Genomic DNA, 25,422 nt, shown 5'->3' with positions numbered 1-25,422 from the left:
TAATTTATAGATGGGAAACAGTCCTGCCTCTCCCTTCTTCACATCTATGCCAATCGTGATTTCATGTGTATTTCAATACCTTCTTTAAAAAACATATGTATACACACGCACATATACACATGATATAAGACTTCTCAACTGAAAACCCACAGAAAATCTGTTTTGGCATTTAAAAAAATTTTTTTTATCTATTTCAAAGAGAAAGAGGGAAAGATAGAAACATCAATTATGAAGGAGAATCACTGATTGGCTCCTGCACGCCCCACATTGGGGGACCAGCCAGCAACCCCAGCAAATATGCCCTGACCAAGAATCATAACGTGACCTCCTGATTTATAGGTCAATGCTCAACCACTGAGTCATGCAGGCTGAACTGTTTTGGCATTTTTAATTGATATTTTCCATTATGTCTAACTTCCACAAGCCAAAGTTTATTTGGAGAGTGCCTACTGATATGCTTAAATTAAGGAAAACCAGCTTTTTCATTGAAAAACTGATTTGCATTGGGAAAAAGCTATATTAAAAAACCTCTAATAAAATAAGTTCACTAAAACCACAAACACCAACATTCTAAGTGTAAGAGCCACTTTTCAGGAATTCCGAAAGTATTGTGACTTACTGAACCTGTTGTAGCTCTGGGTTTTTGTATCCTCAATCATCAGAGAAGTTAGGTTACCAGTCCTTGAAATAGGCTTTGAAGACTAAAGACTACAGTATTCTAAATTTTACAATATTTATAAATACAACACTATTATTTATAAAACAACTTCATTAATACTAATAGCTAACATTTGAGAATTTACTATATGCAAAGAACTTTCCTGAATGCTCTAAATACATTATCACATTTAATTGTCACAATAAATGAAGTTAAGCAGTCTTCCCTAAGCAGTATCACCATGCTCAGCAGGGCTAGAAGTCCTACAATCACCGCTGTAAAGCTGGTGGTTCTCCATACTGCCACATAGAAAGGAGAAAGACCAAAGGGATTCACATGACATTTATTACTTACTCAAACAGGAAAACCAGTAGCGGTGTTCCAGTCCTAGAAGGTCATACTGAGGGGCTCATGAGAACACAGGCTCTGCAGGAGCCATCTGTAGCCATTGTATAGCCTTGAACTACACGCCCCAGGGTAAGGGTGGTAAAATCCTGTGCTCAACTGAAAGTAGGCAGGCACACAAGAAACAACACTGTGGCTACTTCTCACAAGGCTGCGTATCAACATTTGTTCTGGGAGGACTTGCAGGGTCCCCTGCCAACATGTGGATCAGACAGAGTTGAACCACGCAGCCCATGGGAAGGCAAAGGTCATCAGAGCACCATGGTGAAGCCGTTTGCCTACCTCTAGTCTCCCATCTTGCATGTATCCATCTACTCTCTTCAGACTCTCAGGCCACTCAATCAAATACTCTAATTTCATACTTTCTCCTAGGCAACACCAGGCTGAGTGACTAGACTTCGACTCTGAACAGGAAGACCAGGCCTTTCTTGGAGGTCAGGCCACAACCAGACTCCCTGCTAGCTAAGTATGTCCCATATACCATGCCCAGGTTCACCAGTAAGAGCCACATGAAAAACAGGAGTGGCAAGTAAACTCCTCTTTTTCCTGATTAAGTAATCCAGGTATCCAAATCATTATATCCATGACTGGCTAGCAGAGCAATGCAACTACCATTCTGCAAGAAAGTTCCCACTTTAGGTAACCCTTGAAAACAACAAAGGGGTTAGGAGCGCTGGCTCCTTCCCCACCCTCCAACCCCTACAACTGAACATCCAAGTGTAACTTTTGACTCCACAACTTTAACTACTGTTGACTAAAATGCCTTACTAATAACAACACACTTTGTATGTCATATGTATGATATACTGTATTCTTACAAAGTTATACTACTGTATTTGTTGAAAAGTAAATCCTTGTATAAATGGATCTTCACCATTTAAACCCAGGTTGTTCAAGGGTCAATTTTCTTGTTGTGTTATTTCTTAAAGTGGGAATTAAAGATAAGAGAATACACATGCAGTGTCAGTTAACCTTCCTTGGAGTTCTGCCTAGTAACTCATTTTAGGTACCAAAAAAAAAAAAGATCCATTATGGTCTTAAACATCTAAAAATCTCTCTGACAACTGCAAGTAAAGGATTCATGTTTAGCAGCCAAGTATAAGCTATGTAAGGATGCAGTATTCTGTTAGGGTACAAACTGTATTAGGAATATTAAGTATCACTTACTAAAATGAGCTAATTTTGTGCCTCCTGACATAAAGATTATTTCCATAAAAGTGACCATGTCCCATATAACAGGCTGAAATGCCACTGAAGAGAAATCTGATAGAACTGTTATTCCCTGTTAGTTAACCCCTCATTATAGATCACATTCCAGTTGTCCAGGTTCTGTTGAGAGGGTAGCAAGAACCACAATACAGTTATTTTATTGGGATGGATAAATAGCCAGACTTCATAAAACTGAACATTGAGATTAATGATGCAAGAGGACCTCAAGTACCAGAAGAGACCTATTGGACAGAATATACTTACTTGTCAGCAGGATCAAGTAAGGGATGACAGATCCAGCAATCAGTTAAATTCAGAGCCATAATTATTGCCTAGTTAATACATACAAGAGTGTTCTGCTGTCCCTTAATCAGGAACCACAGAAAATCATGACTAATAGGATAAGGTATTCAGGGATTCTCCCAAAGACACAAACCCCAAGGACATTCACTCCCAAAGTCAGCATCTGCTGAAAGTTTCTAAGTGTCCTTGGGTTAAGATCTCCCATTGGCCAGCAGTTATGTTGAGGATGGTGGCAACAACCTTGGGTAAATTAGATTAATGGTTGAGACTCTCACCCTCCCCTCTCCTGGGTCTATTGTCTTCCTTCCCTAACAAACAGGGGAACTATGCAAGTTTTGCTGGGTGAGAAGGGATGGCAATCACTCTGTGAAACTGACTGATCACATGCTCTAAGTCACACTAGCCACAACATACTTTGTCCAATGACATGGTCATGTAGGGAAAAAAAAGGTGAAAGCTGGTAAGAATAGTGTGGCAGTGAATCTTTAGGACCATAATGAAGCAGTCACCTACCTGAGATGATTTTTCTATCACTCAATAAACACCTTTCAACTACTTTAACCAAAACTTACATGTGGCATTAAAGAGATTTGCAAAAATACAAAACAATGCTACTCTTTTCTCTATTATTTTTGGAAAATATTTATATAATAAACATGTAAGGTTTTATTGTACTTTTAAATAATTTTTAAAATTTCCTCCGTTTTCGTTTCTAATGTAGTGAATATTGTTGTAACCTACATAAACAAATGTTCTTTGGAATCCTGAAGAGTTTTCTTCTTGAGTCCATGTGCCCCTGCAGTTTGCAGCTGCAGGAAAAGTATGCCCATGCAATTCTCATGCGGCAAAAAGCTGGAAGCAGACACCTTACACCTCTATGGAATTTGCCTGTGCATATTTTTTCTTTCCTGTTGGGTCTATATTATATCTTTGCTGTCTGATTAGTATTGTCAAAAAGAATCAAAAGGCTAACTGTTAAGCCACTTGCCTCCAAGACAGCAAATCAAGTCTTAATTGCAGTTTCAGCCCCAGGGGGAAATAATCACAAATTAGTGAGATAATCTATTGAAAATACCAAAGTCAGGTGACCTTGTCTGAAACAATCCTTCCTTCTTTAATTTTCTTGCCCCAACTTGGGGGGGGGGGGGGGTTAGAGGTGATCACTGGAGTAAAGAGGGGGACTTATGTATTACTGTCAATAAGGAATTATTTTTTAATTTTTTCTTGCCTCAACCAGTTTCCTATAAAACCCTTCCATTTCCACTTATTTTTATATAATTTTTCAATTATGTTGACATGTAATACTATATTAATTTTCTACCGCTTCCTGCAGTACCTCTGTATTTACTAGAGGGATCGTTCAATAAAGCCAATCAGATCTTCATATTTATTGGGCTAAATTTTAATAATACAAAACTACAGTATATAAGACCATGTGGTTCGGACATAGAAGAGACATTAATCAATGGAATAGAAACCAAATAAAAACTTCACATTTGCCGAAACCGGTTTGGCTCAGTGGATAGAGCGTCAACCTCGGACTGAGGTCAAGGGCATGTACCTTGGTTTCAGGCACATCCCCAGTAGGGGAGTGTGCAGGAGGCAGCTGATTGATGTTTCTCTCTCATTGATGTTTCTAACTCTCTATCCCTCTCTTCCTCTCTGTAAAAAATCAATAAAATATGTTTAAAAAAAAAACAAAAAACCTTCACATTTATGGTCACCAGTAAGAAACTAGAATTCAGAATACACAAATTCTTACAATTCAACAACTCAAATTTTAAGTCCATAAAAGTTTTGTCTCACAGGTGTGGCTCTTCAAACCATGAACCAGGAGGTCATGTCCGTGGACCCATAAAATAAGGTCACAGTTCGATTCAAGGTCAGGGCACAAGCCCAGGTTTTGGGCTCGATCCTCAGTAGGGGCATGCAGGAGGCAGCCAATAAATGATTCTCATCATTGATGTTTCTATTTCTCCCTCTCCTTTCCTCTCTGAAATCAATAAAAACGTATTTTAAAGAACATAAAGTCTATAAAGGTTTTGGATAGCCCCTTTCTCCAAAACAAGATACACAAATAGCTAATAAGATGACTGTCATTAATCATCAGGGAAATACAATAAAAACCCACAATAGGGTACCACTTCTTGCTCACTATGATGGCTATAATTAAAAACACAAGTGTTGATATGGATGTGGGCAAACTGGATGGAACTCATGCTTTGATACTGAGAATATAAGTGGCTCACCTCCTTTGAATAACAGTCTGGCAGTTTCTCAAAAGGTCAAATGGAAAAATTATCCTCAGGGGAAGATCCTATCTAATAAAAGGGTAATATGCAAATTAACCATCACTCCGTCACAAAGATGGCAGCACCCATAGCCACTAGATGGCAGTGCCCAGTCCTCTCAGCCCCGCCAGAGTCCCCCAGTCCCAGGGTGGCGGCCGCTGAGAGCGGGCAGTGTGAGCGGCCTGGCGGAATGCTTGCTTTGTTGCCGCAGCGACGAGGCAAGCGTTCCATGCCCAGCCGCGGATGGGCCTCTGGCCAGGCTGGGGTGCAGAACACTTGCTTTGTCACCTCGGCAACGAGGCAAGCGTTCCACGCCTGGCCACAGATGGGCCTCTGGGCAGCGGGCGCGGAGTGGCCAGGCCCTGCAGAGAGCTACTGGCGCACGGATTCGTGCGCAGAGCTACTAGTTTAATAATTAAAAACTAAAAACGTTTATATCAAACCTCATCCAGCATGGCCAATGGTGAACCTGAGGAGGGGCAGTGAAGGATTAAAGAAAACAAGAGAATATAGTTGGAGCCAAGTGGATCACTGTGCCTGGATGAGGACACAGTTACCACCCCCCTGACCCCTGACCCCTGACCCCCCACCCCCGCCTGTAAGCCAAATTATTTTATAGTCAGATCACACAAACCAAAACAAGGGAGTGGTCAAGATATTTACAACGTTCTTCCCAGTTTCAAATCTGCTTCTTTCCTATTACTGCAATTCTCTGAACTCTTTATCAAGCTTTGTTTTGGCAGCACTTGCTGTACCTCCCACAGCCCTCAGCTACCTAGGACTACAAGGTCGTACTATAAGGTCAACCTTACATACAACCATAGCCTTTGGTTATAATTGTGCTGGGAGGGCTTTGCCCTCCAAGCTGGGACTTGTATGTGGCTTTACCACAAGAGACCTTGCCCTCTCGTTAGTCCAAGGCTTGATCCTGTCCAAACGCTGTAGCTGCTCTCCACATATATAAATTTTATTTATTTGAAAATGAAAACTTTCAAATGTTATCATGTGACAGAGCAATTTCACTCCTAGGTATACATACCCAAGGCCCAAAAATGTCTATACCAGTGGTTCTCAACCTTCTTAATGCCGCGACCCTTTAATACAGTTCATGTTCTGGTGACCCCTAACCATAAAATTATTTTCGTTGCTACTTCATAACTGTAATTTTGTTACTGTTATGAATCGTAATGTAAATATCTGATATGCAGGATGTCTTAGGCGACCCCTGTGAAAGGGTCATTCGACCCCCAAAGGGGTTGAGAACTGCTGGTCTATACTAACACTTATACTTTAATACTCACAGCAGCATTACTCATAGTAGCCAAAATGTAGAAACAACACAAATGTCTATTAACATGAAAGGATAAGAACAAAATTTGGCATATCTACACAATATAGCATTCTTTAGCAATAAAAAGGAATGTACATATGTGTCAACATGGATAAACCTTGAAAATACTGTTCTAGATCAGAGAACAAAAGACCACAAGATTTCACCTGTATGATACTCATATATGTGAATATACTTAAAACCACTGTACACTGTAAATGGGTTAATTGAATATGAATGTGGTATATGAATTTTATCTCTAAGCTACTTTACAAAAACAAAAATACATACAGCATTTTCCTGTTACTAGCAATACAGACACATGACCCAATGAGAGCCAATGGAATTTGAATTTTTGGTGGAGCAAGCAGACATTGGGCATGATCAGTGCAAGTTGAAACTGGTTGGATATGTGAACAAAAGCAGGTAGTAAACGTAACAAGCTCAGTGACCAACATAACCTCACAGGGTGATCATCATAAATTCCTAACCACTATATGGATAGCCCATGGACAGACAATAGTTTGGTGAAGACCTGGGGGGGAGTGGAAGGGAAAGGGGTCAATGGGGGGAGAAAGAGGACAGAGTACTTCCAACAATAAAGTTAAATTTAAAAACAAAAAGAATTTCTAACCGGGCAGGCCATGGTGGGTAGTTACCCCAGGCCTAAGACTTCCTCAGTAAAAGGTGTACCTTTCCCTTAAGCAAGCCCCTGTCCATTGTTCTTGTGCACCTAGGACAACACACCTTTGAAATGCCAGAGTAATTTTGCCAGTCCCCTACCTGAGGTACAACCTGAAGGGAGCACAAGATCTTATTGCCTGTATACCATCCCTATTTATTGTAAAATGTTAACATCCTGTACCCAGCAATCTCTCCATTTACTTTTTATCCAGTGATTTCCACCCCGTTGCTTTCTCCAGCCTCTGTAATCAACAGCCAATTAATTTCATGTAAATCCTTTTTCCTTTGTTGATTACAAATGCATAAAAACAAATGCATAATTAACATTCTCCAGAGCATTTTCTTAGTCTGTTGAGGTCTTGCTTCCATGCATGTCCTCTGTTAGGCTCAAATAAACTTATAAAATTTTTCTATAGGTTTGGACACTCATTGACAGATAAATGCCTAGAGATGCTGGGACCACACATTGAAGGGAATTGTACCTGAGAATGAAGTCATTGCTGAAGCCAAGCACAATTCAGAGATGCAGGATCAAGCCATACCTGAAGGTCAAATTACATAACCTTTAATTATGTAATCCAATAAATTTTCTTTTGGGGCTTAAAAAAACACAGTAATCTACTGATGGTTTCTATCTCTTAAACTTTAAGAGTACAATAATTCCTTATAACAGTTTGCAACTTTAACCACAAGTAAAAAACTTTATTGGCAAATAAAGTCTTGTAATTTGAGAACCATAGTGACTCATTAAATCTCTGCAATCATTATTAACTATTAACAAATGTCTCACTTGCTTTTCAATTTACAAGCACTCTTAGGATATTAAGAATAGTTGCATAGCTACCTCCCAACAAAACATTTAGAATTCTTCAAGGTCCACATAATTACTTCTTTCTTTACAAGGCTTATTGCAAAGTAAATGTTTTAAAACTTCTGTAATGTGCTTTACTGATTTCTGAGAGAGGAAGAAGTGGGAGGATAGAAACATCAATGAGAATCCTTGATTGGGTGCCTCCTGCACACCTGCCACTGGGGATCAAGCCAGCACCCTGAAGATGTGCCCTGACCGGAAATCAAACCCATGACAACCACTGAGCCACATAGCCAGGCACAAAGTAAATTTTAACTTGCATTTCTATAAACAGGGTTGGTAAATTATTATCTCTAGCTCATATTGAATGTTTTCTATGTCTCTTTCACACAGTATGCCTCCAGTGGGGGATAAGGGGTCTAGAAAAAACCTAGATAGACAAAGATTTGAAATTCACCTTTATAAAAGGCTTTTAAAACAACAGGTTAGATGAATTCTCTAAATATTTGTTACTATTGTGTCCAAGACCATTAACAACATGAGGTGGGAGCTTTCAGCACTTCAGGGAATACAGAAAATATAGAAAAGTAAAATTTTGGAGCAAATTTGCCCTTCGTGGAGAATTTAATGGAGGCATTCATGATTTCAAAAAAGCCTACAGGTAAAAACTAGAGTTGTGTCTGGTACTTCCTTATAAGAACAGAACCTACAATAGGATCTATAGTGAAAACTCCATACAAAGCCGGTTAAGTTCATGTAGAGCTGGAATTAGTAACCTGAATTTTGTATAATATCTAGTATATTGTCTTAGGTCATAAAATGTATTTCCTCAAAAATGACAACAGCTAAAATTTATTAAGCCATTACCATGTGTCAGGAGCTGTGTTATAATACAGTGCATTTGGAACAGGTCCTGACACAACAATCCAAGAGGTAGTTACTACTGTTATCCTCATTTTACAGATCAGATAACTGAGACAAAGCAGTTAAATATCTCCCCAAGGTTGTACTGAGAGTAAAAGTAGTAGAGCCAAGATCTGAAGCTGTGATCGCAAACACTGTGGTCTTAATCATCCCTCTTACATTTTATAAGATGAAAGCCCAGGAGATGATCACTGGCTTTATTGGTTGGTATCTCACAGAATGGCTCACCCAAAGTTGTGCTGGTGTTCAACACCATGTGCCAGAAATAATAAAAGCAACCAAATAAGAAACAGAGCAGCACATCAAAATTAAAATGCCAAAGGTTTAATACAAAGAAAGAATCTTAAAACAGCAAGGAGGAGACCTGGCCAGATTGGCTCAATGGATCAGCCTTTGGAATGAAGTGTCCCAGGTTTGATTCCGGTTAAGGGGCACATACCTGGGTTTCGGGCTTGATCCCCAGGAGGGGGCATGCAGGAGGCAGCCAATCAATGATTCTCTCTCATCATCATTGATGTGCTATCTCTTTCTCCCTCTTCTTTCCTCTTTGAAATCAATAAAAATACATTTTAAAAAAAAAAACAGCAAGGGAGCTTAGTTACCTGCAATTGAGCGCCCATATGACTGCCAGCTGATTTCTCAACAAAAACTTTGCAGGCCAGAGGGGAGTGGCAAGAACTATTCAGAGATGAATATCAAGGACCTAGAAGCAAGATTACTATACCCAGCAAAGCTATCATTTAGAATTTCAAGTCAGATAGGAGCTTCACAAACAAGGAAAAGCTAACGTAGTTTATCATCACCAAGCAGTATTACATGAACCATTGAAGGGTCTTCTTTAAGATGAAAAAAGAAAAATTTGAACAAGAGGCTGGACATGGACTTATGAACCAGGAGGTCAAGGCACATACCTGGGTTGCAGGCTGGATCCCCAGTGGGAGGTATGCAAGAGGCAGCCGGATCAATGATTCTTGTATTATCATTGATGTTTCTCTCTCACTCTCCCTTCTCCCTCTCCCTCTCCCTTTTCCTCTTTGAAATCAACAAAAAATACGTTGGAAAAAAAAAAAAATCTCTTCCATATCTTGCCAAGATGAATTATGGTACTCACTGTCCATGCTAAGCTAATCACATTATTTCTAAGCTTTGTCATCAAATCCATTGTGTACTGTAGTTTAATTTTTAGCCAATGCAGATTCATTTAATTAATAATTTTGTTCCATAGCAGATATATTAGGCTACCTAAAAGTGGCATACTTACCTTTAAATGTAGCTCTTTCATTATAGTATGTGTTCCCATTTCTCTCCAAACATGTCAGTGTCCCTCCACAATGTTTACTTCTTTGATCCTGGGACATCAAGAAACTACTATATAATTACTTACTATAAAATTTATATATCACCTTTACTTACATTACATTTACAATAAAAATACATGCCAATCTGTTCACTTGATGACACTGCTGGGCAAAGCTGTTACTTAAAAGTTGCAAGAAAAGCATACTAATTTTCTTGAATTTTTGAAGTGTGCAAAGAAAAACACTAGGTCAAGGCCCCACAGGTGTGGCTCAATGGTTGAGCATAGACCCATGAAACAGGATCAGGACAACTGATCATTGATTCTCATCACTGATGTTTCTGAATGTCCCTCCCTCTCCCTCCGTCTCCGAAAAATCAATAAAAATGTATTTTTTAAAAACACACACACACACACAACACTAGGTCTGGCCTAAATTGCCGTTCACTACTCAAGTTAGAATTCATGTACCTTTCCCGCCAGGTCTACTACTGTCCTTTCATTCCCAAACAAAAGTCCTTTGGCCGGCTGGCTCAGTTAGTTGGTGTGTCCTCCATTACACCAAAGGTTCTGGGTTCATTCCTGGTCAAGGCACCTTCCTAGGTTACCGGTTCCATTCCCGGCTGGGGTGTGCGAGGCAACCAAAGGATGTGACATACACATCGATGTCTCCCTCTCTGTAAAATCAATAAAAATATATCCTAGCCAAAACCGGTTTGGCTCAGTGGATGGAGCGTCGGCCTGTGGACTCAAGGGTCCCAGGTTCGATTCCGGTCAAGGGCATGTACCTTGGTTGCGGGCACATCCCCAGTAGGGGGTGTGCAAGAGGCAGCTGATCGATGTTTCTCTCTCATCGATGTTTCTAACTCTCTATCCCTCTCTCTTCCTCTCTGTAAAAAAATCAATAAAATATATATATATATATATATATATATATATATATATATATATATCTCCTAGAGTGAAGTTTAAAAAAAAAAAGTTCCTTACCTTAACAATTTTCTTTATTAGATTAGTAAAAGAACCCAACAGTACGGGGGGGGGGGGGGGGGGGCGGGGGGACAAAAAACACATCAGTAACCGAAACCTAAACACTCGTGCATGTTAATACCACAGATTTAAACTTACTGCTATCATTAAGGTCTGCAACCCGGCCAATTAAAATGCACTCTAAGCTCCTGCAACATCACCTGTGCTCTTTACCGTGAAGACAAGGATTACAAATAAACTGTTTTCACTTGAAGCAATTCCCCGAAAGCTGGCTGCTGCACCCGGGACCCTCGGGGCTTGTGCCGAGGGCGTCCGCGTCCCTCGAGACGGCCTCCCGCTACACCCGGGGGGCACTCGTGCTCTGAAAAATGCCTCTAGGTCGGAGCGAACTATCGCCGAGCAACGAAAACATCCCCGGCACCGGCGCGTTCGCGGGCCACTTGGGGAGTTCAAGTGGGTCGTTTGTTTCGGGAGGAACAGCCCCATCATGGGGGTGGGGCGGAAGGGAACGGCCAATAAATAACTAAGCGCAAAACAAAGATTTTTTTCCCCCCCACCCCAGCGACAGAAAGTAAGTAAGAACAGAAGCTGCTCTTACACCTCCCCACCTAACCAGCCTCCCTGCAGTAGTTGGACAAAGTGCGTCCTCGCGGGGGCTGCCGGCGACCTCCAACGGCGAGGCGGCGCCCTCGGGCTCCCGCGAGGCCAGCCTGGCCGCCCCAGCCGCTCGGGCACCGCGAGCAGGTCGGCGGGCCGGGCGGGCTGGGCGGGCGGGCGGCCGGGCCCGGGCGGCGGCCCGCGGGGCGCGCGAGCCGACGGGGAACCTCCCAACCGGGAGCCGCCCCAGCACCCTCAGCCCGCGCGGCTCCGTCACGGCCTCTGAACAAAAGCGCCCGGCGGACGGGCGCGCGCCCTGTGTCTGCCCGCGGGCACCTGAGCTCCCGGTGCCCACCGCCCGGCCAGAGACGCGAGAAGGTGAGCGAGGGACGGCCGGCTGCGCGGTCCCACACTTACCGACCAGCACAGACCCCAGCCGGGGTGAGAGAAGAGACGCGCCGGCCTCCCGGGTGCCAGAGTTTTTAATCAACTCGGCCCGCCTCCAGGGGCGGGGCCAGGGGCCAGGCCGGGGCTCCCGGAACTGCTGGGCTCCGCCCCGAAGGGGGAACCGAGGCCCCTGCGAGGCCGGCGCCTCCGCGGTCCTAGTGCCGCCCGGCTACGCAGCCGCCGCGGCCAGCCCCGCCCTCCCGTGGATCACGCGGAAGTTTGCAAAGCATATTCGCGCTTCCAGTGGTGTAAACGTCTCCAGCCAGGGTCCTCTCCCTTTAATTTGAATCAGAATCGCCCGTGGCGGCATGTTAAAAAGGGATTAAAGAGCACCACCTGTGGAATCACCAATTCATTAGGTCTACTGTTGCTGCTGGTCTCAGAACCAGTGAGTCAGTTATGAGGTCTGCAAAGTTTCTATAAAGCATGTGAAAGAAAGTGCACCAAGTAAAGCCTAAGGAGTTGTATTGGTTGGTTGGTTGGTTGTTTTTAGCCTATTGCAGTAGGAAGAACGTCCATTAATGCAGCGGAACCTTCTAAAAAAAAAAAAGGAAATATCTTTATTTTTTTTTCCTCTTTTTTTTTAGACCTTTTTTTATAGACCTTTTTTTATAGGAGGGTTTTTATAGGAGGAAGTAAACAAGGGGATCCTGTCTGAGTGACTTAAGAATGAGAAGCGGCAGAGGTGTATAGTTCTTGTCATAGGGAGAGCAAGATATTCCTTTGCTCTTGAGGTTCAATTCTTGGCTCTGCTACTCACTAGACATACAACGCTGGAAAAATCATTTAACCTGTCTCTGCCCAGTTTTCCCATCTGTAAAACAAACGTAACGCTAATACTTACCTAATAGGATCGTTGAGATAGTTATATAAATTAATACCCAATAGAGCAGATCAGATAGGAGGTTTTCCAGAAGCTAAGCCACAAGGATCAGCAAGCAGAAATGAACCCAGGGGAGAGGGAGTTTTGTTGCCAGAAAGTCTGATAGAAACCCCACACCTCTACAGCTTCAAGAAGGTTTAATGCCCAGGAAGCTTCAAGTCTATTTGGAATAAAATTGATGACCTCTCTGTGGTGCATCCTTGTCTGTGTTTGCACTTTCTCCTGTCTCCTTTACATAAATAAAGCCTGTCTGATTTCCCAAAAGTGTTTGTGTTATAATAATGTAATCTTTCTAATGTACGAAATAATTATTGTGTGAAATGTTTGTTGTATGGAAATCTTCGATATTTTGAAATTTTTAAAATTAATGAGCACTTTACTATCTTGATGGAAAAGCTCTGAGCCCTTAAAGTGTAAACGCTTTGCTCCCAGCATAAGGTACACCGTCTGGCCTACACTGATAAGGACGCAAGTTGTTTATCATGGTCTATATAATTTTGAGAGCGTCTTTAGTTGAGGTCTCCCGTCCGATAAGAGGAGGAGAAGATTCCACGTCGCTTGGAGAGACAAGTCCTTGATTGCTCTGCTGTGTGAACCTGAACTAATTGCGGCCGCCTGTTTGTCTTTGTTTTCGTTGTCTGTCCTTCAGTGTGCATCGCCGGGTGGCCTTTGCCAGAGCCTAGGACCCACTAGGAATAGGTAAATAAACCCTGTGTGATTGCATACTAATTCTGTCTTGTGTATCATGTGTTCCGGTTCGGCTCAGCTGTCTAGACATTGAAGTACCAGGGGATGGCCGTTATTGCTGACCCCTGGTCACCTGTGTTTATCCCACTAAATCTAGACAGATAATCAATTAATTGAGGCATAATTGAGACAGTTTGATCTTTTCACCAAGCCTAACATACAACTGAGATTTGTCACAAGTATCACATGATCTTACTCATGTGTGGAATCTAATGAACAGAATAAACTGATGAACAAAATAGATCCAGAGACAGAAGCATGGAACAGACTGTGGAATCTCAGAGGGAAGGTGGGGGAGGGTGGGTGTGGGGGAAGAGATCAACCAAACAACTGGTATGCATTTATGGATAACTCATGGACACAGACAATAGCGTGGTGAAGGTGGGGGTGGGGCTAAAAGAAGTCAACGGGAAAAATAAGGGGACATATGTAATACTTGCAGCAATAAAGATTTAGAAAAAAAAAGATTTGTGAATGGAAAGAGAGCTATGTAATAAATCTGATACATTCAGTGACTGAAAGTAATCTCAAAGCATGATCTGATCATAAATTCCTAACTGGGCAGGTCATTGTGGATAGTCATCCCCCAGGTCTATAAAAGGTTTCTCTTTTCCTTAAGCAAGCCCTGCCCATTGTTCTTATGCAACTAGGTTAACACAGCTTTGAAATGCCAAAAATGATCTTCTTTTCCAGGCCTTAGGGCAGTGATGGGCAACCTTTTGAGCTTGGTGTGTCAAACTTTGCCAAAAAACTGAGCATAACTCGGGTAGTGTGTCACTTTGAGGAAAAAACATTATTTCACAAATGTTTCATCCTCAGGAGCAGCAAATGTTTCATCCTCGGCATGCGGCCGCCTCAGCGGCCGTGTGTCATCAGAAATGGCTACGTGTGTCAGTGCTGACACGCGTGTCATAGGTTCGCCATCACTGCCTTAGGGCAACCATCCTTAAGGATACATGATTTTGTAAACTATCCTATCATCCAATCACAAAGATTTCCCTCCATGCTTTCTCCCACCTTCTTATAATCTTACTTACAGTCCCTCCTTAATTTCGAATGCATAAAAAGAACAGCAAAACTGTCATTCTCCAGAGCACTTGAGATTTTGCTTTCCAACATGTCAGTTGTTTGTCTCAAATAAACTCTTATAAAAATTCTCTACAGGTTCCGACATTCTTGTATCAAAAACTCATCAATATTGCAGCCCTCAGGAGTCGCCAGGAAGGAGACTTTCGAAGGGAAGGCACATTATCCAGCACCTGAAAGTAAGCTTAATCAAGGGCTGGGCTTTGCATAGTCTTCTCTTCTGATATTTACAACTCTGTCAAACAAAGAACTTCGTTATCCATCTAGTCTGGCTGGGGGAAGATTCCCCTAAAAGATTAGATAGCTCTCCTACCCGGTGTGACTCAGTAGTTGAGCATTGATCCATGAATCAGGAGGTTCATGATTCTCTGTCATCATTGATGTTTTTATCTATGTCCCCTGTGGAAATCATAGATCCTCTCCTTACGCTTCCCAACATTCAAATTGCTTTACAGGTGCTATCTTAATCTTACAAGAGTAGAGTATATGGGGTGTTATCCAAGGCATCCCTTGAGATAAACTTAACCAGGCAGGTGTTCGGACATTAAGTAGTAGCTAGCGAAGAGACGACTCTAAGCAAGCAGGACCAAGGGTAGGCATCATCACCTGACCTTATATTAATACTAGAGGCCCGATGCACAGAATTCATGCAAGAAGCTCAGCCCTCACAGCCCTGGATGCCTCGGCCCTCACAGCCCCAGCTTCACCTGGACAGTCATTCTGCTGTTCAGTCTAATTAGCATATTAGCTCTTTATTATATAGGATAGTTAAGACTGCTGGAGGAATTATGCCACACAAATATATGCAGTTGTAAATCACACAGCACTTTATTACTCACAAATTCCTGGTGCCGTGGGTACAGCCTTAACGGGGTCCCCAAAGCGTGGCTTCCTCTGGAGGCAGCTGCGGGGCCATCTGGAGGCTGGCAAAATCTGGTGGGTTTCCACGGCTTTTACTGTTACAGAGAACCGGAATAAATCAAGCAATGCTCGGAGAGTTTGGAGTTACATTTATTACGCGTGGGTCAGAGGAAAACGTCTCTCAAATTCTGGGCCCCAACATGGAGGAACTTTCCCTATTTATATGTTTTTACCTTCTTTGTCTCCCAAATATGGGGTGTTTCCGGCCCCCTTTGCAAGTTCTTAAAGAGCCCCTGTGTGCTGGGGCCTTGAGACCTCAACCAAAGGCCTGGCCTGGTGCCAGCACTGATAACTTCGTCCGGGGAAGGTGTAATGGCCTCTCTGAAGTGGGAGTAGTCTTATTTTCCTTATTATTTAAGCAAGCAAGCATTTACAGAAGCCAAATAGCAGGGTTAAAATTTCAAACAGCAGTTTTTATATAAGATGGATGCTTCATTACCACCCAAGATCTTGAGAAGACTCTCCTGACTCAACCTCGTCTCTGACAGGTCACGGAGTTGAATCGAGGCTCGATGGGGGGTATTTGCCGTCTTCTGCTGTTTGGCGTGGAGCAGGACACAGAGCAAGTGTGGATGGCCAATCGATCAGTCGTCTCTGGTTTGGGTCCCCATTATATAGCCAGGTTGTTTACCCAAGGCAGTCCGGCAGTTCAGGTGATTATCAATTGGGGTGCAAGACAAGTTTCTATCAACGTGCCACAGGTATGCACTTAAAAACATGTTTCAACCAAAGTAAGTTCAAAACAAGTCCTTATCTATGGGGTACACACTTCTAAGTTACTTCAGAAACATGTTTTTCCAAAAATGTTCAAAACATCACACAGGTGTTTATCACACTAAGTTTCACACAAATATTTTTCTACTATATCAAAGAGCATAATACTTAGCTCAAATTGTTAACTCTGAAACTTATAAAACATGATTAGAAAAGTGTGTAACATCATTAGCATGTCTATAGTAAGAAATTGTGAAAAAAAAATATAAATGGAGCCCTAACCAGTTTGTCTCAGTGGATGGAGCGTCGGCCTGCGGACTCAAGGGTCCCAGGTTCGATTCTGGTCAAGGAAGGGCATGTACCTTGGTTGCAGGCACATCCCCAGTGGCGAGTGTGTAGGAGGCAGCTGATCGATGTTTCTAACTCTCTATCCCTCTCCTTTCCTCTCTGTGAAAAATCAATAAAATAAAAAATTTTTTTAAAAGAATATAAATGGAGATGCTTCAAAATGGAGTCGGGAACTGTCAGCCCAGAGGAGTTGCCTTGCATGTCTTCTTCCTTTGGAATGTTTAAAATGGGCAAATTTTCTTCTATTCATGTAATTGTTTGCCCCGGCCAGCGGGGTCTTCTAACGAGGGTACCGAGGCGGCGCACCTAAGAGAATGAGAGACAGACAAGGGACGAAGAAGAATGGAGGCAAGACAAAAGGGTTTCTGATCAAGCCTCCAATTTTATTTTTCACAGCGTTCCTTATATGTGGTTCCTAGTAGGGGTGGGGGCTGGACGGGCTATGTGGGCTTATGTGATTGGCTAAGGTATATCAGGTAAAGGTGGTGACTATAGATAGGGTATGTGGCGGTTGAAGGGCGGCTACAGAAGGAATGCTTTGTCCTCAGGCAAGAGGAAGTGGGCCTGTGGTTGGGACCTAGTTTCCGTGAGTTTCTGTTTCAGTAACTTACTGAAGTAAGGTCAGAGTTAATCCTTTGACCAACTCTTGGCTCCTGACAATTGTTCCCCTTCCCTTTCTCATAAGTAACTCCTGCCTTCACCTCCTAGTCAGAAGACTGGGTTTCCACCTAAATCAGTGCTTTTCAAATAGCTACTTTTGGATTCAAATAAATGCTTTGTTGCCTCGAACTTTGACCTTTTATTTTTAGGCTAGCATAATTATGTTGATTTATAAAAGGTGCCTATTAGTCATTTCAGTTGTAAATAAGGTCATTGGTTTTCTTTTTCTTTTCTTGGTTATCCCCTGTATTCTGTTTCCCCTTCCTGTTAGTATTCTTTAGCTGGATCCAAGGCCTCTTACCTGGAGAATACATTCCCCAAGCCTCCCTTGCAGCTAAGACTTGTTCCAGTTCTCAAAACAACACAGGAGCAGAAATATTGTATGCACATGTGCCTAAGGGAATGCCTTACCCTGAAATTCCTTTATCTTTCTTCATTTGTTTGGATCTGGAATGTAGTCATGGCAGTAACCTAATTTGAGCCATGCAAAGGAATATAATCCCTGAGATCATTTTTCTTTTTAATTTTTTAAAATGTATCGATTTGAGAGAGAGAGGGAGGGTGAGAGAAAGAGAAAAATTGATTTGTTGTTCCACTTATTTAGTATGCATTCATCAATTGTTTCTTGTGTGGACGAAAGGGGCCACATGCTAACCTGACAAGCTCAGGGGAGGCCTGCATGGCAGTCTTGCAAACTCAGAGACCTAAAGTAACCACAAAGGATGGTCTGAAATTAAACTTTAACTAAACGCAGTTGTGGTGGGTAGTTACCTCTAGGCCAGTATCTTCACTGACAAGGTCAACCTTTACCTTAACTGAGCCTATCTGTCTTTTTGCATCTATGATAACATATCCTTGAAATGTCTGGGTAACTTGTAACTTCCCTTTTTCCAGACTCCTTGGGGTCCTTCACTGTTATTATTATCATGTTAATTGTTGACTGTTGACTATCCTGCACCCACCTAAGTATGTGTCTATCATTCTACTTTTTATCCAATCCCAGAAGTCCTCCTACCTCCCCCGCTTTGCTTTCTCCCACTTCTAATCTATCACCAATGGATTTCATGTAACCTACCTATGTCTCCTCCTTTAATTGCAATGTATAAAAATAGATGAAAACCTGACATTCTCTCGAGCATTATCTCAATCCGTTGAGGTTCTGCTTCTCGGCAATAGTGGACAGTTTGGCTCAAATAAACTTACAAAAATTCTCTACAGGTTTTAGTGTTTTTACATTAACACTTGTATATTCCCTGGCCAGGGCTATTTTCATTTTTCTAATGCCATAAATCTCTTCGGCAGTTTGGTGGAGCCAATAGACACCTTCTTAGAATTATGCTTTGGAATGTTTACAATCCTATCTAATAATAGAGTAATATGCAAATTAGGTGTCACTCCGCGACAAAATGGTGGTCCCCATACCCGCAAGATGGCGGCGCCCAGTCCCCTCAGCCCTGCTGCTGGAGAGTCTGGCCTGTCCCACCAGTAAACAGAGCACTGAGAGCAGGGCATGGTTGCTTCCTTAGTGCTGTGGCAGCGGGAAGCCGCCAGGCCCTGCACACACGGAGCCGGCGGAGGAGCAGGGCATGGCGTCTTCCCGATGGTCACCACGGCGATCGGGAAGATGCCAGGCCCTGCACACACTGAGCCGGTGGAGGAGCAGGGCCTGTCGCCATGGCAATCGGGAAGACACCAGGCCCTGTGCACATGGAGCCGGCGGAGGAGCAGGGCATGGCGTCTTCCCGATGATCGCCGAGGCGATCAGGAAGACTCCAGTGCCAGCAGAGCAGGGCATGGCGGCTTCCTGATCTCGGCAGCTGGGAAGCCGCCAGGCCCTGCAAAGCCGGGCATGGCGGCTTCCTTAGTGGGGCAGTGGCAGGGAAGTCCCCAGACATGGCAGACAGAGCCCAGACAGCAGGGCTTGGGGGCTTCCTTAGTGGGCAGTGGGAACACCCAGACAGAGCCATGGCAGACAGAGCCTGGACAACAGGGCATGGGGCTTCCTTAGTGTGTCTGTGTCTGGGAAGCCCCCAGGCCCGGCAGACAGAGCACACTGCAGGGCATTGGGGCTTCCTTCACATGGCACATGGCGGCAGCAGGCAGAGAGCGACAGCAGGGGATGGGGGCTTCATCTCCATGGCTGCAGGGAAACCTCCAGGCCCCTCAGAGAGCAGAGAACCATGGGGAGTGGGCCTAAGCCATCAGTAGGATATCCTCTGAGAGCTCCTGGATTGTAGAGGGTGCAGGTTGGGCTGAGGGACCCCCGTGCACGAATTTCGTGCACCAGGCCTCTAGTAAAACACATAAGATTACAAAGGAAATTAATTCAATGTGAAAATTATCCCAAAAATTTAATAAATTATTTCTTAAAACAGTAAGTAAGATCTAGTAGCAGATCTAACAACTGTGATTTTGAAACTGATGGACATAAATGATAGTTCTAGTTAATCTTCATTAACTATCTATAATAATAAAGGAGCAATATGCTAATTAGACCAGATGACCTTCCGGAAGATTTTCCAGACAAAGCCAGGGCTGCGAGGGAAGCCCAGGTCCCGGGTGCCTGCTGGCGGCCGGAGGGAAGCCCAGGTCCTGGGTGCCAGAGGGAAGCCGGTACTGGCAGCTGGGGGAAGGAAGGCCTACACTTGCATGAATTTCATGCATTGGGTCTCTAGTGATAATATAAGAATACCTGTGATTATTATGGTGAAAATTTTATTATTAATACTGCTATGTTACTGTCCCTTTGTTGCCAACACTCATAATTGAAGGAACTAGTTCATTCCAAACTGGCTGGGTAGCTCAAGGTTGCTTGGAGCATCATCTGAATTCACCAGGGTTTCGGGTTCAATCAAAACAGGGCACATATGGTGTTGCTAAGTGGTTAGAGCACATTGAAAGGTTCAATTCCCCGTCAAGAGCACATACCTGGGTTGCAGGCTTCAGCCCCGCCAGCAGGGCATGCAGGAGGCAACCGATCAACGTGTCTTTCTCACATAGATATTTTTCTCTCTCTCCCTCCCTTCTTCCCTCTCTCAAAAATAAATAAAAATAATCTTTAAAAAGATTTAAAAAGCAGAAGAGGGAGATACAAAAGGAGGCCAGAGAGATGTAGGAAGGCAAGTCTGAGAAGGACTCAACTCACATGGAAGCAGGAGAAGGAAATGAATTCTGCCAACAACCTGAATGAGCTTGGGAAATAATTAGTGTGTTGTTTAAGGAGCTCAGTTCATGGTAATTTATTATGTCATAATAATACTTTTCCTCCCACACGCAAAGCTCTTCTAGCTGGGCTAACAATCAAATTAACAGAGACAGATTAATGGGAGAAAATCAAAATTGTAATACATGCCCGTGGGGAATTCTTCTAAGCATGAAAATTCCAAAGACAGAGAGGCAACATTGGATATATATATGATATTTTGGACAAAGGAGAAAAGGGGAGGGGGGAGAGGTTTTAGATTTCAGAAGTGAAAATGGGCAATTGACAGGTAGAGGAAAAGTGGAGCGAACATTGCAGGCAAGTCCTTGCTAGGCAACCCAAAAACAATGGGACACAGGCAGTGAGCAGATAACAGGCCCCTCCTAAAGCCCCTCCAATTTACTATGCGTATATTCAAATTAGGCTGAGGTGAACATCCTAAGATTTCCTTTCTGAAGCAGATTTTTCCGTCTGAACCTCTTGAGCAAGAAAGGGGAGATAGTCAAAGGTCCTTTCCACGTTTTTTTTTTTTGTTTCTGAATAATCAGCTTAAAATCAATATCCCCAAAGGAGTTTCATGGTAGTAAGACTTTGCTCCCCTTCAGTAGCAATAGAAAACTATTAAAGTAGTGGGCTCCAGGCTATAACACCTGCCCAAAGGAATGTTTAAGGAACAAAATTGAAGGAAACTAGATGCTGAAAGATCTGTAAAGAAGATCTCCTCCAGCCTGGACCAGCTAGACTATTTCTGAGAGAGAAGTACAGTTCTATCTTTTTAAAATATATATATTTTTATTGATTTCAGAGAGTAAGGGAGAGAAAGATAGAAACATCAATGATGAAAGAGAATCATTGATCGGCTGCCTCCTGCACACCCCACACTGGGGATGGAGCCTGTAACCCAGGATGCCCTGACCAGGAGTAGAACCATTACCTCCTATTCCATAAATCGACGCTTAACCACTGAACCACATTGTCCGAGCTTCATTTCCATCTTTTAAAAGTTGATTAAAAATCTGAATATGAAAGTATTACTTGATGTAAAGTGTAGAATGAGAAAAGGGACACAGGACCAAGTCTTGAAAACTCCTATTGTAACCGTATAATTCCTATGTCCCAATGAAAAATGGACCTTGAAAGAACTGACTCCATTCTGTCCCCTTGCTCTCTATCTGAACCATAGGCATTCCATTTTATTCCCATCAATTTTGTTAGGACTGCCTTTCAGGCACAGATGGTCCATTGACCTGTTAATTCCAGGATATAAGTAAACCAGGTAAGTAACTATGCTATTTCTAGCTTCTGTAAATATGCTTGCTTGAATAATGGGAAAATAAAGTTGGGGGGGGGGGGGGGCTGGAAATCTGAGCCTGTGCAGTATGCACATATGCATAATCCATGGGCACAGACAATAGGGTGCTGAAGGCCTGGGGCAGGGGTGGGATAGGGGCTGGAGAGGGTCAATGGGTGGAAAAGGGGAACAATTGTAATATTTTCAACAATAAGAAATTATTAAAAAAAAACACACACATAAAAAGAGCTTGTGCACATGGGAATCAACCAGAAAAAGGTTGAGCTCCCGAAGGGTTCTTGTGATGGCTTATATAGGGATCTTGGGGTTGGTATAGGGCTTGGGCGTGAGGATGAGGTCAGTTGTCCCAAGATCATCATCTGGCAGTGGTTGATCCCTGCCTGAGTAGTCAAGAAGTTTTCCAGCCCTGACCGGTTTGGCTCAGTGGATGGAGCATCGGCCTGCGGACTGAAGGGTCCCAGGTTCGATTCTGGTCAAGGGCATGTACCTTGGTTGCGGGCACATCCCCAGTAGGGGGTGTGCAAGAGGCAGCTGATCGATGTTTCTCTCTCATTGATGTTTCTAACTCTCTATCCCGCTCCCTTCCTCTCTGTGAAAAATTAATATATACCTGAGGCCCGGTGCACGAAATTCGTGCACAGAGGGGGGTTGTCCCTCAGCCCAGCCTGTACCCTCTCCAATCTGGGACTCCTGGAGGGATGTCCGACTGCCCATTTAGGCCCGATCAGGATCGGGCCTAAACGGGCAGTCGGACATCCCTCTCACAATCCAGGACTGCTGGCTCCCAACTGCTTGCCTGCCTGCCTTCCTGATTGCCCTAACCACTTCTGCCTGCCAGCCTGATCACCCCCTAACCACTCTGCTGCCAGCCTGTTTGCCCCCAACTTCCCTCCTCTGCCGGCCTGGTTACCCCTAACTGCCCTCTCCTGCAGGGTTGATCACCTCCAACTGCCCTCCCTTGCAGGCCTGGTCCTTCTCAACTGCCCTCCCTTGCAGGCCGGGTGCCTCCCAACTGCCCTCTCCTGCTGGCCATCTTGTGGTGGCCATCTTGTGTCCACATGGGTGCAGGATCTTTGACCACATGGGGGCAGACATATTGTGTGTTGCAGTGATGATCAATCTGCATATTACTCTTTTATTAGATAGAATAGAGGCCTGGTACAGGGGTGGGGGCCAGCTGGTTTACCCTGAAGGGTGTCCCTGATCAGGGTGGGGTTCCCTTGGGGTGTGGGGTGGCCTGAGCAAGGGGCCTGAGCGAGGCCCACAGCCATTTGTGTTGGGGTTATAATTGAAACTTTGTTGCCTTAAGCGAGGGGCCTGTGGTGGTTTGCAGGCAGGCCACACCCCCTGGCAACACAAGCGGAGGCCCTGGTATCTGGAATTTATTTTCCTTCTACAATTGAAACTTTGTAGACTGGAGTGGAGCCAAGCCTGGGGCTCCCTCCGAGGCCCGCAGCCATTTATGTTGGGGTTATAATTGAAACTTTGCCGCCTTAAGCGGGTGGGCCCGGCCAGGGTGTGCGGAAAGCTTTGCTTCCCCTGTTGCCGGCAGCAACCCTGGCCTGCTCTCTCAAGCTTCATTCTGCTGCCATTTGTTTGAATTTTTTACCTTCTATAATTGAAACTTTGTAGCTTGAGTGGAGGCTTAGGCCTGGCCAGGGCAGGCGGAAAGCTGGGCTTCCTCTGTTACCTAGGAAACCTTGCTCTCTGTGGCTGTAGCCATCTTGGTTTGGGTTAATTTGCATACTCACTCTGATTGGATGGTGGGCGTGGCTCGTGGGTATGTTGGAGGTGTGGTCAATTTGCATATTTGTCTATTATTAGGTAGGATATATTTTTTAAAAAGATGTTTTCCAATGGACCACCCAAAGGGCCTGTAAAATGTTTGTGCAAACATTCTGATTACCTTTTAATTGACAAAATAACTATTTTCCAGAACATGATGTTAAGAAAGACATTATCATCATACATTCTTTTCTTTAAGGATGTGGTAAGGTTTATTTAACTATGGAATTTTACTGAAAACAATTAGTCCAACCTCAAAGATGGAGTTCTTTTGGTCAAGATTGAGTCCAAATGTTACCCCTAGACTATCTCACTGTTAAAGATGAAAATAAGAGTAAACTGGAAACCACCCTTTGGATTTGACAAGAAGAGCATAATTGGAGACCTGCACTTGGAAAATCAAAGGACCAAAAGTAACTGCAGAACCAGCTCAAAAGGGTCCTCTTCTGTTTAACAAGATATTGAGTAGCTTTTTAGAAACAACAGACCAAAACACACATTTGGCCTCCAGTTGAACCCAACCAAACTGATACCGAATTTTTGGACTGGAACCCGGATTGTTTGTCCGCCGGAATTGAAGAATGAATCCATGGACAGAAAGTGGTATAGCAAAGATGGAGATTTATTGAAGAACAAGTACAGACTCCCACGTGGGGAGAGGGAAGAGTCTCACTTAAGTCCTCTTTCCATGGTTTATATAGGCTGCAGATCCTGGTGCCTTCATATCCCGTCTGATTGGTCACTATTCCCCTTCCAGTTGGTTACTAAAGTAACTCCTGGGCTCAAAGATTGAACCTCACCTGGGACTAGTGAGGTTCTCCTCCCTCCTTCCCGCTGGGCTTTCTTCTTTTCCATCTGAATGAAGGGCTTCCTTCTCTTTATTTTGTAAATATAGACCTCACTTGGCTACTTCCAGTTCCCCTGTCTTATGGAGATGTAACTGCACCTGGCTTCCTTGTGTTACTGAAATGTACCTTCTCCCAGTCTGTGGTTCTGTTTTTTTTTTTCCATGGACCCCAATTCTAAAAAATCCCTAAGCCTGCCTATATCCCCCTAAAATTCCTGCTTCAAAAGTCTTGCCCCTCTCCGGTTCCCCCTTCAAAGAACCAAAAGACCAGGACATAACCAGAACTTGAACACTGGAACCCCTTCAGAAGTGAGGGGAGGGGGTCCATTGTCTAGAAAGATCCAGTGTCGATGCCCTTTATCATAAAAGGCCAAGTTGCAAATTCCTCTAATTAAAACCTACCCCACCAGCACTTTGCATACCTGTCCCCCTAAACCCTTAACAACCTTTAACCTAGTCTATTGATCAAGATGGAATTGAGGCATCATTAGGTCTCCCACTTCTCAGTTGGTGCCTTCTCAATCAATAAATTTTTTCAAACTCTGATGTTTTGAGTTCTGGCCTTTTATTGAAACATCCATCTTATATAAAAACTGCTGTTTGAAATTTTAATCCTGCTATTTGTCTTCTGTAAATGCTTGCTTGCTTAAATAATAAGGAAAATAAGACTACTCCCACTTCAGAGAGGCCATTAAACTTTCCCCGGACAAAATTATCAGTGCTGGCACCAGGCCAGACCTTTGGTTGAGGTCTCAAGGCCCCAGCACATAGGGGCTCTTTAGGAACTTGCAAAAGGGGCCGGAAACACCCCATAATTGGGAGACAAAGAAGGTAAAAACATATAAATAGGCAAAGTTCCTCCATGTTGGGGCCCAGAATTTGAGAGACATTTTCCTCTGGGCCCACGCGTAATAATAATAATATTAAATGCAACTCCATCCCTCTAAGTGTTGCTTGGTTCTTCTCTGGTT

At 43.5% G+C, this 25,422-nt stretch overlaps 1 protein-coding gene across 3 annotated transcripts in view; it reads right to left on the bottom strand.

The window, feature by feature from the left end:
• Positions 1-11,983, bottom strand: part of RESF1 (retroelement silencing factor 1) — a 34,155-nt gene extending 22,172 nt beyond the window's left edge. The window contains exons 1-3 of one of the 3 annotated variants that reach the window (XM_079774989.1): positions 11,917-11,983; positions 9,877-9,964; positions 7,363-7,422 (exon numbers count right to left, since the gene is read on the bottom strand). The gene's annotated coding sequence lies outside the window, so the exon portion shown is untranslated. The remainder of the gene's footprint in view (positions 1-7,362; positions 7,423-9,876; positions 9,965-11,916) is intronic. The other 2 variants (XM_079774990.1, XM_079774991.1) reach the window with 2 other exon arrangements.
• Between the last annotated feature and the right edge of the window lie 13,439 nt (positions 11,984-25,422).

Source organism: Cnephaeus nilssonii, assembly GCF_951640355.1.
Source record: "Cnephaeus nilssonii genome assembly, chromosome: 6".
Classification (NCBI taxonomy): domain Eukaryota; kingdom Metazoa; phylum Chordata; class Mammalia; order Chiroptera; family Vespertilionidae; genus Cnephaeus; species Cnephaeus nilssonii.
This window is presented reverse-complemented; position numbering and strand designations above follow the sequence as displayed.